Below are 14,822 nucleotides of genomic sequence, written 5' to 3'. Positions count from 1 at the left end.
ATTAAACTCTCAAAATGGCTAGAAAAAGAGAGCTTTCATGTGAAACTCGACAGTCTATTCTTGTTCTTAGAAATGAAGGCTATTCCATGCGAGAAATTGCCAAGAAACTGAAGATTTCCTACAACGGTGTGTACTACTCCCTTCAGAGGACAGCACAAACCGGCTCTAACCAGAGTAGAAAGAGAAGTGGGAGGCCCCGCTGCACAACTGAGCAACAAGACTAGTACATTAGAAAAACAAGGGGGAGAATTTCCTCCAGCTCACCTAGTCACAGGTAGGGTAGTCAGCACACGGATCCTCGTGTCGGCACACGCGAGGGATATGGCAGAAAAAGAAGGTTGGAACCAGCGCTGAGAGTAGTGAAACTGTTTAAAACAGGAAACTATTTTCAAGTTTTAATATTAATTTGAGTAAAAACAATAAACAGAGAAATGGTAATGACGGGCAGGTAATGTCCAAAAGTTCAGAGAGTGATGAGAAATAGGCGGTAGCCTACGCGTTTCAGACCCCTTCTGGGTCCTTAGTCATGGCTTGTAATTTCAAGCCATGACTAAGGACCCAGAAGGGGTCTGAAACGCGTAGGCTACCGCCTATTTCTCATCACTCTCTGAACTTTTGGACATTACCTGCCCGTCATTACCATTTCTCTGTTTATTGTTTTTACTCAAATTAATATTAAAACTTGGAAATAGTTTCCTGTTTTAAACAGTTTCACTACTCTCAGCACTGGTTCCAACCTTCTTTTTCTGTAGTACATTAGAGTCTCTAGTTTGAGAAATAGACGCCTCACAGGTCCTCAACTGGCAGCTTCATTAAAGAGGCTCTGTCACCAGATTATCAAATCCCTATCTCCTATTGAATGTGGTCGGCGCTGCAATGTAGATAACAGCAAAGTTTTTTATTTATTTTTTAAAACGATCATTTTTGCCCAAGTTATGAGCAATTTTATATTTATGCAAATGAGCTTTTCAATGGAAAACTGCGCATGTTTTCTCGTTTTACCAACTGGGCGTTGTGAATAGAAGTGTATGATGCTGACAAATCAGTGTCATACACTTCTCATCGTTCCCACCCAGCTTCTTTCACTGCAGACACACAGCGTGACGTCACCCACAGGTCCTTCAACCTTGGCGTCGGACAGAGAAGATACATGGGCTCCAGCCGTCCGAGAATGTAATATGCTCGTCTCTAGGGAGTTTACTATGCTTACCTGCACACGGTGATGTTGCTTCAGATTCAACTGTACCCTCTGACGCCTGGAGCCGATGTGTCTTCCTTCTTCCGACGCCAAGGTTGAAGGACCTGTGGGTGACCTCATCGTTCCCACCCAGCTTCTTTCACTGCAGACACACAGCGTGACGTCACCCACAGGTACTTCAACCATGGCGTCGGAAGAGAGAAGACACCGGCTCCAGGCGTCAGAGGGTACAGTTGAATCTGCAGCAGCATCACCATGTGCAGGTAAGCATAGCAAACTCCCTAGAGACGAGCATATGATCAGTTTAAAAAAAAACAAAACGTTGCTGTTATCTACATTGCAGCGCCGACCACATTCAATAGGAGATAGGGATTTGATAATCTGGTGACAGAGCCTCTTTAAATAGTACCCGCAAAAGGCCAGTGTCAACGTCTACAGTGAAGAGGCGACTCCGGGATGCTGGCCTTCAGGGCAGAGTGGCAAAGAAAAAGCCATATCTGAGACTGGCTAATAAAAGGAAAAGATTAATATGGGCAAAAGCACATAGACATTGGACAGAGGAAGATTGGAAAAAAGTGTTATGGTCGGACGAATCGAAGTTTGAGGTGTTTGGATCACACAGAAGAACATTTGTGAGACGCAGAACAACTGAAAAGATGCTGGAAGAGTGCCTGACGCCATCTGTCAAGCATGGTGGAGGTAATGTGATGGTCTGGGGTTGCTTTCGTGCTGGTAAAGTGGGAGATTTGTAGAAGGTAAAAGGGATTTTGAATAAGGAAGGCTATCGCTCCATTTTGCAACGCCATGCCATACCCTGTGGATAGCGCTTAATTGGAGCCAATTTCATCCTACAACAAGTCAATGACCCAAAGGACACCTCCAAATTATGCAAGAACTATTTAGGGAAGAAGCAGGCAGCTGGTATTCTATCTGTAATGGAGTGGCCAGCGCAGTCACCAGATCTCAACCCCATAGAGCTGTTGTGGGAGCAGCTTGACCGTATGGTACGCAAGAAGTGCCCATCAACCCAATCCAACTTGTGGGAGGGGCTTCTGGAAGCATGGGGTGAAATTTCTCCTGATTACCTCAGCAAATTAACAGCTAGAATGCCAAAGGTCTGCAATGCTGTAATTGCTGCAAATGAAGCATTCTTTGACGAAAGCAAAGTTTGAAGGTGAAAATTATTATTTCAAATAAAAATCATTATTTCTAACCTTGTCAATGTCTTGACTATATTTTCTAGTCATTTTGCAACTCATTTGATAAATATAAGTGTGAGTTTTCATGGAAAACACAAAATTGTCTGGTTGACCCCAAACTTTTGATCGGTAGTGTACATATGGTATCACCGTAATCGTATCAACCCGCAGAATAAAATAAAATGTAATTTATTATGCACAGTGAACGCCGTAAGAAATAAATAATTTAAAACTTCAAAATCGCTGTTTTTGTCAACTTGGCTCTAAAGAAAATGTAATAAAAAATATAAACTACAGTACAGCTCGACCAAAAAAAAAAAAAGTTATGGCTCTCAGAATATCCGGATACAAAACAATTTGTTTTCATTAACAAATAGTTTTTCTTTGTAAAAGTAGTAAAATATAAAAAAAAAAACTATATACATTTGGTATCACCGTAATCGTATTGGGATGCAGATTAAAGTTAAGTTGTCGCATTTACCGCACAGTGAAAGCCGTAAAAACTAAGCCCAAAAAACAATGGAGGAATCACAATTTTTTCTAATTTCAGCTCGCAAAGATTTTTGTTTTCAGTTTCCCAGTACATTAAATGGTACTTTACATGGTGTCAAGAGAAACTACAACTCCTTTCACAAAAAATAAGCCCTCACACCACTCTATTGACGAAAAAATACAAAAAGTTATTGTTCTTTGAAGGCGGGGAGTGAAAAACTAAAATGAAAAAGCAAAAAAAAGAATCCGCCCTGAAAGGGTTAGTTAATTTATAATAAATAAAATATTTATTACCACATGTGGGGTATAGCCATACTCGGGAGAAATTGCTATACAAATGTTGCGCAGCTTTTTGTCTTTTATCCCTTGTGAAAATTAAAAAATGCAACGTTTTAGTGGACAAAAATGTTGATATTCATTTTCACGCAAAAAAACCTGTGGGTTCAAAATGCTAACCATACCACTAGAAAAATTTATTGAGGGGTGTAGTTTCCAAAATGGTGTCACTTTTGGGGGATTTCCACTGCTTTGGTCCCTCCAGGGCGTTGCAAACACGGAATCGGGAGAAATTTCTTTACAAATGTTGGGGTGCTTTTTCTCCTTTTATTCCTTTTAAAAAATTATATGTTTTTTTCAGAATTAAAGTTGACTTTCAGTTTCACAGACTAATTCAAATTCATTTGGCAAAAAATGGGTCAAAATGCTCCCTATACCCCTAGATAAATTCCTTGAGGTTTATAGTCTGCCAAATGGTGTATTTTTGGGGAGTTTCCACTGTTTTGGCACCACAAGACCTCTTCAAACCGGACATGGTGCCTAAAATATATTCTAAAAAAAAAGGAGGCCCCAAAATCCACTAGGTGCTCCTTTGATTCTGAGGCCTGTGTTTGTCCATTACCACACTAGAGCCACATGTGGGATATTTCTAAAAACTGCAGAATATGGGCAATAAATATTAAGTTGTGTTTTTCTGGTAAAACCTTCTGTGTTACAGATTTTTTTTTATTACAAATGAATTTCGACCAAAAAAAAAAAAAAAGAGGAAATTCTAAAATTTCACCTCTACTTTGCTTTAATTCATGTGAAATGCCTAAAGAGTTGAGATACTTTGAGAATGCTGTTTTGTATACTTTTAGGGGTGCAGTTTTTAAAATGGGGTGATTTATGGGGACTTTCTAACACATATTTCTTGAAAATGTGAGAAATTGCTGCTAAAGTTCTAAGCCTTGTAACGTCCTAGAAAAATAAAATGTTCAAAAAACAATGCAAATATAAAGTAGACATATGGAAAATGTAAACTCGTAACTATTTTGTGTGGCATTACTATCTCTTTTACAAGCAGATACATTTAAACTTTTTAATTAACTTACAATTTCAAAAGTGACCCGTTCCTCTGCTCTCGCACTGTGTCACGTGACCTCTGATGTCACGTTTCCTTCAGTCTCCACTGAGATGCTGTGTACTGATCACATGGGCTAAGAGCCAATAGTCTTAGCCCCTTATATGGCAAGTCACTAGTGAGGGGGCATGCACTTACACAGCAGGGGAACACGCATGCATGGTCCCTGCTGTACTCGATATGGCGCAGGATGTCAGGCAGTTACAAGCGGGAGTGAGGAGATACAACAGGGAGGAGCCTAATGCATGGTGCTAAAGCGTGCAAGGAAGCAAAAGTAAACAAAAATGCCCTCAACGTAGTGTGAACAAATGGCGCTCTACAGTAATGCGAGTCACGGTAAGTAACAATTTTTTTTTAATAGAAATATAGTCTTGAATTTGCCTACTTGGTTTTTATTTTTTGGGGATCTTAGAAAACCCCTTTTATTGTTGAAATGGTCAAGATGAAAGGTTTCTACGATCCTGGCCATTAGTCCAAGAGTGCCGGAGCTGCTCCTCCGCCTGTTACATATATGTCATGATGCACCAAGATACACATTGAATACACAATTTCTCTAGCATTCACAAATCTATTGGCTTACGTTACTCCAGTGTTCTAGTATTCTTGCGTTTCTGCTGTTTTTTTTATGTCCTGACCCTTGGCCTTGGCTTGCTTGACTACATTGCTGTTCGTAAACCTTGACCCTGTCCGTCTTCTGACCTTGTCTTTGCTTGATGATTGTGTAGCATGCCGTATATGCTTGTCCTTTTACTTGACACTATTGACAGTCCTAAAAAATAATTCTCCAATTGTAAATACTTTAATGAGATGACCTCGGCATCATCATTATTATTATTACCAAGGTGTGTTTTACGTAAAGTATAAAGTGACCCTTCTCTTTCCCTACACAAGGTAAGCTGATGACTGTTAACTTTGTGTATGGAAGTAAAGGGATCCGTTGCTCATATCCTCCAGATCACTCATGTAAATGCATTTCTCATTAGGAACTATGAAGTCTTTCATTATTCTCACCTCAAACTGTCAAGTGAGACCTGTCCGTATTCCTTAGGAACCGCTTCTAGAATTTCATTTGATGTGTGGCAAACTGACATGGGCCTGCAGTGAATGGTTACTGGCTCCTGGTTCACCAGAGGGTAATCAACCTTCTTAAAATAAATTTTTTTTCCTCCCTAATGCATGATGGCCACACAGGAATAAAACATGTTGCATTTTGGGAAATGGCACAGCTCTCACGTTACATAAGAGTGGCAGCTCAGTTGTGGTATTTTACATTGCACCTCAGCAGAACTTTAGAACTTTTCTTTTATGTCACACCATATTTTTCTTTTGGAGTTGGAGGGACTATTCCTTATGCGCTGAATGAAACAAGTTTTTAGTGCTGCTTTATTGTTTTGTATTTCATTACGCGGGCTATGGGTTGAAAATTGATACTATTTATTCTTGCACGGAATGAAAAAAAATGGATCATCTATTGTATAATTTTTGCCCAGTTATGTTAATTTATTAGTAAAACATACACTATACTGTACAATAGATTGCCTTAAAGCAAATATTTAACTTTTAATCCCATGTCGTTTTTAGGTAATTTCTACATTTGTATTTTTAGGGGTTGGAGCTCCGTTTTTTCTAAAATTTGCATTGCAAATCCTGTTAAATAATAGAATTCTAACTGCAACCATTACTAGGTAGAGTTTAGGAGCTTACTACATATGGTTTTATTATAGAGTTCAATAGATGCATAGTATGTAGTAAGCATCTTAGCTCCCCCTAGTGGTGGTTGAAGATAGAAAAAACTTAAAGGGGTTTTCCAGGGACACATTTGTTTTCATGCCGGGGAGTGCACAAGCACTGAGGAATTTTTAATGAGGAAAATGGGGCAGGCATTGAGGCGTAAGCAAAGAATTCAAAGAGGCGGGCATTGAGAAGACTGTGGACCAATAGGATGCCTCAAACCCGGGTATATAAGTCAGAAGTCCTGGGTTTAAGGCTTTCCTATTGGTCCACAGCCTCCTCAATGTCCGCTCCGTTCATTATTTGCTTCTACTTCAATAGCGTCACCATTTTCACCAGTGCCCGAAAACTGCCTGCCCTGATAGTATCTACAGTTATGGTGGGGTACATATATTTTGGAATGGTGGGGATTACATTAGTTATCTGAGGTGCGGTCACGTGATTCTGTGACCGCACCTCAGATAAAGCAGATGGGCGGGACAAAATTAAAGGGGAAGTAAGAACTAGTGGAGAGCGCCAACAGATACAGAGGGGGCAGAATAATTAGTAAAAAACAGTGGGTAGATTAGGGCTCACTTTCCCTTCACCTCCTTCCTGCCATTACATAATTACAAGCCCATACCTAGTCTACCATTTCTCCTACGCTGACGCTATCATGGACCCCCTTGAGACCCTGACCCAGCAGATGCAGGGCCTCTCCCTACAGGTCCAGGCCCTGGCCCAGAGGGTCAACCAGGGTGACGCTGCCTTAGTAGTACCCCTCACCTCACCTCTAGAACCCGACCTCAAGTTACCTGACCGGTTCTCAGGGGACCGTAAGACGTTTTTCTCCTTCCGGGAGAGTTGCAGACTGTATTTCCGCCTAAAACCCCACTCCTCAGATTCCGAGAACCAGCGGGTGGGTATCATCATATCCCGACTCCAGGAAGGGCCCCAAGAGTGGGCCTTCTCCTTGGCTCCTGACGCCCCTGAACTTTCCTCTGTTGATCGTTTTTTCTCTGCCCTCGGACTCATTTACGACGAGACTGACAGGACTGCTTTAGCCGAGAGTCAGCTGGTGACCTTACGTCAGGGTAGGAGACCGGTTGAGGAATACTGTTCTGATTTTAGAAAGTGGTGCGTAGCTTCTCGGTGGAACAATCCGGCCCTAAGGTGCCAGTTTAGGTTAGGATTATCTGACGCCCTGAAGGATCTGCTGGTTAGCTACCCCTCTTCTGACTCCCTTGACCAGGTTATGGCCCTAGCAGTACGACTTGACCGATGTCTCAGGGAACGTCCGCTTGAACGTTTCAATGTGCTCCCCTCTGACCTTTCTGCGATCCCCCCCGAGGTCCCGTCTCCTCGCCCCTCCACGGAGGACTCGGAGGTACCTATGCAACTCGGGGCCTCCATGTCCCCTCGACAACGTAGGGAGTTTCGCAGAATGAATGGTCTCTGCTTCTACTGTGGGGACGACAAGCATCTACTGAACACCTGTCCCAGGCGCAAGAATAAAAAGCCGGAAAACTTCCGCGCCTAAGTGATCATCGGGGAGGTCACTTGGGCGCACAGGTATTTCCCGTTAATGTGAAACGCAATAAAATTTTGCTTCCCTTTCAGGTCTCGTTTGCTGGCCGGTCTGCCACGGGCAGTGCTTTCGTGGATTCTGGCTCATCTGCTAATATTATGTCTGTGGAATTTGCTATGTCTCTAAAGATGCCTTTTATTGATTTACCTTATCCTATCCCTGTAGTAGGTATCGACTCAACTCCCCTTGCTAATGGTTATTTTACTCAGCATACTCCTGTTTTTGAACTCCTGGTTGGCTCCATGCATTTGGAGCAGTGCTCTGTACTGGTGATGCAGGGATTATCGTCTGATCTGGTATTAGGTCTTCCCTGGTTGCAGTTGCATAATCCCACGTTTGATTGGAATACTGGGGATCTCACCAAATGGGGTAGTGAATGTCTTATGTCATGTCTTTCTGTTAACTCTATTTCTCCCCGGGAGGAGGTAAACACGCTTCCTGAGTTTGTTCAGGACTTCGCCGATGTGTTTTCTAAGGAGGCCTCCGAGGTGTTGCCCCCCCATAGAGATTACGATTGCGCCATCGATTTGGTGCCTGGTGCCAAGCTTCCTAAGGGTAGGATATTTAATCTTTCATGTCCTGAACGTGAAGCTATGAGGGTGTATATCCAAGAATGCCTGGCCAAGGGTTTCATTCGCCCCTCGACTTCTCCTGTAGGTGCTGGCTTCTTCTTCGTGGGGAAGAAGGATGGTGGTCTTAGGCCGTGCATTGATTTTCGTAACCTGAATAAGGTCACCGTAAGGAACCAGTACCCACTTCCTTTGATTCCGGATCTTTTTAATCAGGTTCAGGGAGCCCAATGGTTTTCTAAGTTCGATCTACGGGGGGCATATAACCTTATCCGCATCAAAGAGGGGGATGAGTGGAAAACTGCGTTCAACACACCCGAGGGTCATTTCGAATACCTGGTCATGCCCTTTGGGTTGTGTAATGCCCCTGCTGTCTTCCAGAATTTTATTAATGAAATCCTGAGAGATTACCTGGGTAATTTTCTTGTTGTGTACCTTGATGACATACTGGTGTTTTCCAAGGACTGGTCCTCCCACGTGGAGCATGTCAGGAAGGTGCTCCAGGTCCTTCGGGAGAATAATCTGTTTGCTAAGACTGAAAAATGTGTCTTTGGGGTACAGGAGATACCATTTTTAGGGCAAATCCTCACTCCTCATGAATTCCGCATGGACCCTGCCAAGGTTCAGGCTGTGGCGGAATGGGTCCAACCTGCCTCCCTTAAGGCGTTACAGTGTTTTTTAGGGTTCGCCAACTATTACAGGAGATTTATTGCCAACTTCTCGGTCGTCGCTAAGCCTCTTACGGACCTTAAATACTGGGAAGACCCCAGCAGTTGGCAGGCACGTAATAAATACAAAAATAACTAAATGTACCAGGGCACACTGAAAGCCAATTTCCCAACTGCTGACTGGTATTATTTAAAAAGTAACTTTTATTAATTTTGCCACTAAGAATGTCCAGGTGGACATAAACAATAAATACAAACAGTTAAAAGTTATAGCCGATGTTGCTGCCACACACGCTCAGATTGCACTCCGTCTGCATGTATTGCCAGACAGAGCACAGAGTGCTAGAATTTGTCCAGTGACAGATATGACAGCTAGACAGCTGCAGACTGCCGTGCTGGGACAGATGCAAGGTTAAATTCAAAATTAGATTCGCGTGCTGGATTTGCTAGACAAGTAGGGCTGTTTAAAACAATAAATTTAGCCCCCCCGACATGTTTCGCTGTCAACACAGCGTCCTCAGGGGATCAAAACGGGGCTAGTAAGCGCGTGTACGTATTGTTACTTCCTTTAAAGACTTCCATTTCGTAATCCACAGTGTTCACCTGTGTAGGAACCAATGGAGTCTCGATTACGAGGACGAGCCTCCACATCCCCAGATTGACATAGGAATTAGCCAATGTGAGGGCCGTATCAGTGTAGCCAATAAGAATGCGCCGAATGCGCATGAGCATTGAGTCCAGGATCGGACTCAGTGTCTTTTTCGAGTTTTGCAGAATTTTGCTCGTGGCGCATGCGCATATTGCACCTGGCCAGGCTTGAATGATTTATACGTATGTGATGATAGTGGCCAATGCGCATGTCTGGGCAAAAGAATACGCAAGAAAATCCTCCATATCGCTTGATATGAATGTGGACCAATATGTGAGGGGAAGTACAACCAATTAGGGTGTACCGAACGCGCATGGGCATCAGTATCCCGGTTGGACATAGTAGAATTAGCTACTCATTTAGTTCTCTTGGCGGCGCATGCGCATTTAATGACCAATCGGACTTAGTCAATTTTGACATTTATAAGCTACTCATTTAGGTCTCTTGGCGGCGCATGGGCATTTAATGACCGATCGGACTTAGTCAATTTTGACATTTATAAGAGACATTTAGGCGTATGTCTTAGCTCGTATGGCTTACAAAGGGGGTACGTGGAGCGCACTTGCGCACTAGAGACATAGAGGGACTTAGATGAGTTTTTTAGTAAAGATCTAGATATATAGTAGCGTAGATGAGTCTCATTGTTTAACTTAACTTAGCCAAATCCTACGGATATATGGATAAGTGCACATATCTGGGTGCCTGGAAGATACAACGACGGGAGATCAAATAGGAATCAGGTATGTATTCCAATGTATGTGTATGTATTGTCTACACTCCAGATAAATGTGTGAAATTAGTGTCCAGATACTTGTATAAGTCCAAAAAGTTGGTTCACTTGGGAAGAAGAAAAGAAAAGGAAGATAAATAGTGGTACAGAAGGGCATGTAAATTAGAAAGGTATATAGAGAGATATCCTGTCATTTTTATAGATAAGATTGTGGATATTCTAATTCGCTAGCTAGCGAATGATGGTGATTACTGAGTAATCTATCTGACATTTGAAGGTCATAAAAGGACTATAGGAAGGCAACATAGGTGAAGCCCTATGGACCTTACTCACAAGGGTGCTGATGTCCTCCATTGGCCCCCTGAGGCCGTCCAGGCCTTTGAGACCCTCAAGAAGTGCTTTATCTCGGCCCCCGTGCTGATTCAGCCCAACCAAGAGGAGCCATTTATTGTGGAGGTTGACGCATCCAAGGTGGGAGTGGGGGCCGTCTTGTCCCAGGGTACCAGCTCCCTCACCCATCTCCGCCCCTGTGCTTACTTCTCTAGGAAGTTTTCGCCCACGGAGAGTAACTATGATATTGGCAACCGCGAACTTCTAGCCATTAAATGGGCTTTTGAAGAGTGGCGGCACTTCCTGGAGGGGGCCAGACACCAGGTAACGGTCCTTACGGATCACAAGAATCTGGTTTTCCTAGAATCGGCCCGGAGGCTTAATCCTAGACAAGCTCGGTGGGCACTATTCTTTACCAGATTTAATTTCTTGGTTACCTATAGGGCTGGGTCCAAGAATATTAAGGCTGATGCTCTGTCACGTAGTTTCATGGCCAATCCTCCTTTCGAGAAGGATCCTGCTTGTATTTTACCCCCTGGTATAATCGTTTCTGCCACGGATTCTGATTTAGCTTCTGATATCGCGGCTGATCAGGGTTCAGCTCCCGGGAACGTCCCTGGGGACAAACTGTTTGTTCCCCTGCAATACCGGCTAAGGGTACTCAGGGAAAACCATGACTCCGCTCTATCTGGTCATCCTGGCATCTTGGGCACCAAACACCTCATTACCAGAAACTATTGGTGGCCTGGGTTGCCTAAAGACGTTAGGGCTTACGTCGCCGCTTGTGAGGTTTGCGCTAGGTCCAAAACCCCTAGGTCCCGACCTGCGGGCCTACTACGTTCCTTGCCCATTCCCCAGAGACCTTGGACCCATATCTCCATGGATTTTATCACCGATTTGCCCCCATCTCAGGGCAAGTCGGTGGTGTGGGTGGTAGTAGACCGCTTCAGCAAGATGTGCCACTTTGTGCCCCTTAAGAAGCTACCTAACGCCAAGACGTTAGCTTCTTTGTTTGTGAAACACATCCTGCGTCTCCATGGGGCCCCAGTCAATATCGTTTCTGACAGAGGGGTACAATTTGTTTCCTTATTTTGGAGAGCTTTTTGTAAAAAGTTGGAGATTGATCTGTCCTTCTCCTCCGCCTTCCATCCCGAAACTAATGGCCAAACGGAAAGGACTAACCAATCCCTGGAACAATATTTAAGGTGTTTCATCTCTGACTGTCAATTCGATTGGGTCTCATTCCTTCCCCTTGCTGAATTTTCCCTGAATAACCGGGTCAGTAACTCGTCAGGGGTCTCCCCGTTTTTCTGTAATTTCGGGTTTAACCCAAGGTTCTCCTCCGTTTCCCCTGGTTGTTCCAATAATCCTGAGGTAGAGGATGTTCATCGGGAACTGTGCACTGTCTGGGCCCAGGTTCAGAAGAACCTAGAGGCGTCCCAGAGCGCACAAAAGATTCAGGCTGATAGTAGACGTTCTGCTAACCCCCGGTTTGTCGTCGGGGATTTGGTCTGGTTGTCGTCCAGGAACTTGCGCCTTAAGGTCCCGTCCAGGAAGTTTGCTCCCCGATTTATTGGACCTTATAAGATCATTGAAGTCCTCAACCCTGTATCCTTCCGTCTGGAGCTGCCCCCATCCTTTCGCATACATGACGTCTTCCACGCCTCCCTCCTTAAACGCTGCTCCCCGTCCTGGTCCCCCTCGAGGAAACCTCCTGTTCCCGTTCTCACCCCTGAGGGGGTGGAATTCGAGGTGGCCAAGATTATGGTCCAGGGCTCCCTCCAGTACCTGGTCCATTGGAGAGGATACGGGCCGGAGGAGAGGACTTGGGTACCTGCCCGTGATGTTCACGCTGGGGTATTGATCAGGAGGTTCCACCTTCTCTTCCCTACTAAACCGGGTCCTCTTAGTAAGGGTCCGGTGGCCCCTCATAAAAGGGGGAGTACTGTTAGGGATCTGCCAGGTACTACGTCTAGGTATACTCCTGGGATTAATCAATCCACACCTGAGGCCAGACCTGTTAGACTGACACCGTCTCCCACCAATCAGGGTGGCAGGCTCAGGAGTGGGAGAGCCTATCGCGGCCTGGTCAGTCGGAGTTAGCTCCGCCCCCTGTCCTTTATTACCTGCCGTGTTCTCTTCCTCAGTGCTTGTAATTCTTCTGGATTCCTGGCCCCACTGCTGCTTGCTCCAGCCTGCTTCTGCCGTGCTTCTGCCTTGCTGCAGTTCCGCTTAACCTGCTTCGCTTTGCCCCTGGCTTGCTTCCTTCTCCGTGCTCACGTTTGTATACTCCACTTCATCCTGGTCCTGACTACTCATTCACCGCTCCGTTTCCTCGCGGCGTTCCGTGGGCTACTGCCCCTTCCCTTGCGTGTTCCCTGTTTGTTCTCCCGTGCATTTAGACAGCGTAGGGACCGCCGCCCAGTTGTACCCCGTCGCCTAGGGCGGGTCGTTGCAAGTAGGCAGGGACAGGGCGGTGGGTAGATTAGGGCTCACTTTCCCTTCACCTCCTTCCTGCCATTACAGATCTGCATTCACTTGGTATATGGTTCCTATTCAGGTCTATATTCTATATACTAAGTGGACGGAGGCTTAGTGGCCTGTATTACAGAAACCAAGGAAAAAACTAAAACAGAATATATTGAGACTTACTCTTTGTCTGCAGTTTTCTGAAACTGGACTTTTTTAAGTAAAAATAAAAACAAGATTGCTGAGAATTTGCACTAATATCTGGTTTTGGTTGTGTCTTTGTAAGCAGCGCCCCCTAGAGTCACTCTAAGACATAAAGGCTATATATTACAAATGTCACGTTTGTTTATATTTCATAATGGAAATGAAAACCATATGTTGAACTGCCTAAGGATTTCATTCCGCTTTTTTTCCGGGCTGGTAAAGGCTGCTTGCTTATGTTGTATCAGTTACCTTTTTATTTTTTTACTAATTGTTTAAGGGCTTGTTTATACATGGTGGTTTTTTTGTCATAATTCTAAGACGACAGCTATTATGCAGCGCTACAAATGATTGCTTGTAACCATCACTGGAAGAACCGCACTGTCTATTCCCAGGGTCGTTTTCGGAGGGTTAGATAAAATGTGAAGCCCTTCTTGTATAAACTTTGCTGCACTGTGATTCAATCCGTGCCCTTTGCTTTATTAACCCTCCTACTACAAGTTCCACTTTTTGCTGAGGTTTCTGTGTTTTGTCTGGCTGTAGCCTCAGACTTGGTCACACTGATATTGCATTTAACATGTTATTTCAGGTGTTGATTCATGTTTAGTTTAAAGAAATGCAGCACTTTTTCTTCTTTTGTACGCTACGATCCGACAGATTGATGTTGAGCACTTTTGAAGAAAGCCGTTAGATAGACCTCAATCTGTTTTGCTTTTATCTAGAACTTTTATTTTCTTTAAACTAACTAAAATGCTTACAAAAAGAGAAAAATTAAATGACACAGTCATTTGCGGTACATAAATGTAATATTTTTCCATGATTAATTACAAATGCCTATTTTGCAACAGTGGATATTGTTTCAAGCCACAAACCTAAACCAGCGTAAATTCTGTTAAGCTGCCATTCAGTATACAAAAAGTCTGATAGTCCAGCACACTAAGATCATTTTAAATCTAGTCGACGTTTTAGTGATAGTAATGTATTTTGTATGTTGCCTTTTGATTTCTAGTTGTATTTCTAGACCTACTCAAGTACATTCTGAAATTTTTTCTTTGATTATCCGTTATAGATAATCTAGCACGCTTTGGGTCTTGTCACATTTGGGTTAAAGAGTTCCGTCTGGGTTTCTTTTGAACTTTCTGGTATTTTTGACAGCAAGAATAGTGTAGTCTGCAGTGCTATTCCGTAAAAAAAATAGCAGAATTTCATCGGGCCCAAATAGGGTCCTTAGTCAGAGTTCCTTAGTATCAGTTTGAAAAGTGATCCGGCATGTCTGTAATGGCTCTGTTATAACGGAAGTCATGCCGCTGCTGTGAACAGAATCGAATATTGAATTAAAATATTTTGTTGATAACTCTTCCCAACCCCGTCAGGATTTTCTGTATTGCTTATTGCAATTTTTTTTCCTTTTTAAGTCCCTACGTAAAAAAAATTCTAAATTGTTAGGTACTTTCAGTTCCTTCTTGCTAACCTACATTTGGTAAGTTAGCAAGAAATAGACAATGCAGGGAGTGATATATGTCTGCAGGATCAGACTACGCAGGTTTTATTTGTAACCATGAAGACGCATAGGTCTGCATTGGCGCTGTAGACACAAAACGAGATGTCATCTATTTTGTT

At 43.6% G+C, this 14,822-nt stretch overlaps 1 protein-coding gene across 1 annotated transcript in view; it reads left to right on the top strand.

Moving 5' to 3' along the window:
- SCFD2 (sec1 family domain containing 2) overlaps positions 1–14,822 on the top strand; it is a 578,236-nt gene that overhangs the window by 103,045 nt on the left and 460,369 nt on the right. The window lies entirely within an intron of this gene.

Source organism: Rhinoderma darwinii, chromosome 1, assembly GCF_050947455.1.
Source record: "Rhinoderma darwinii isolate aRhiDar2 chromosome 1, aRhiDar2.hap1, whole genome shotgun sequence".
Classification (NCBI taxonomy): domain Eukaryota; kingdom Metazoa; phylum Chordata; class Amphibia; order Anura; family Rhinodermatidae; genus Rhinoderma; species Rhinoderma darwinii.
Note: the sequence above shows the minus strand (reverse complement) of the source record. Positions and strands in the feature narration are given on the sequence as shown.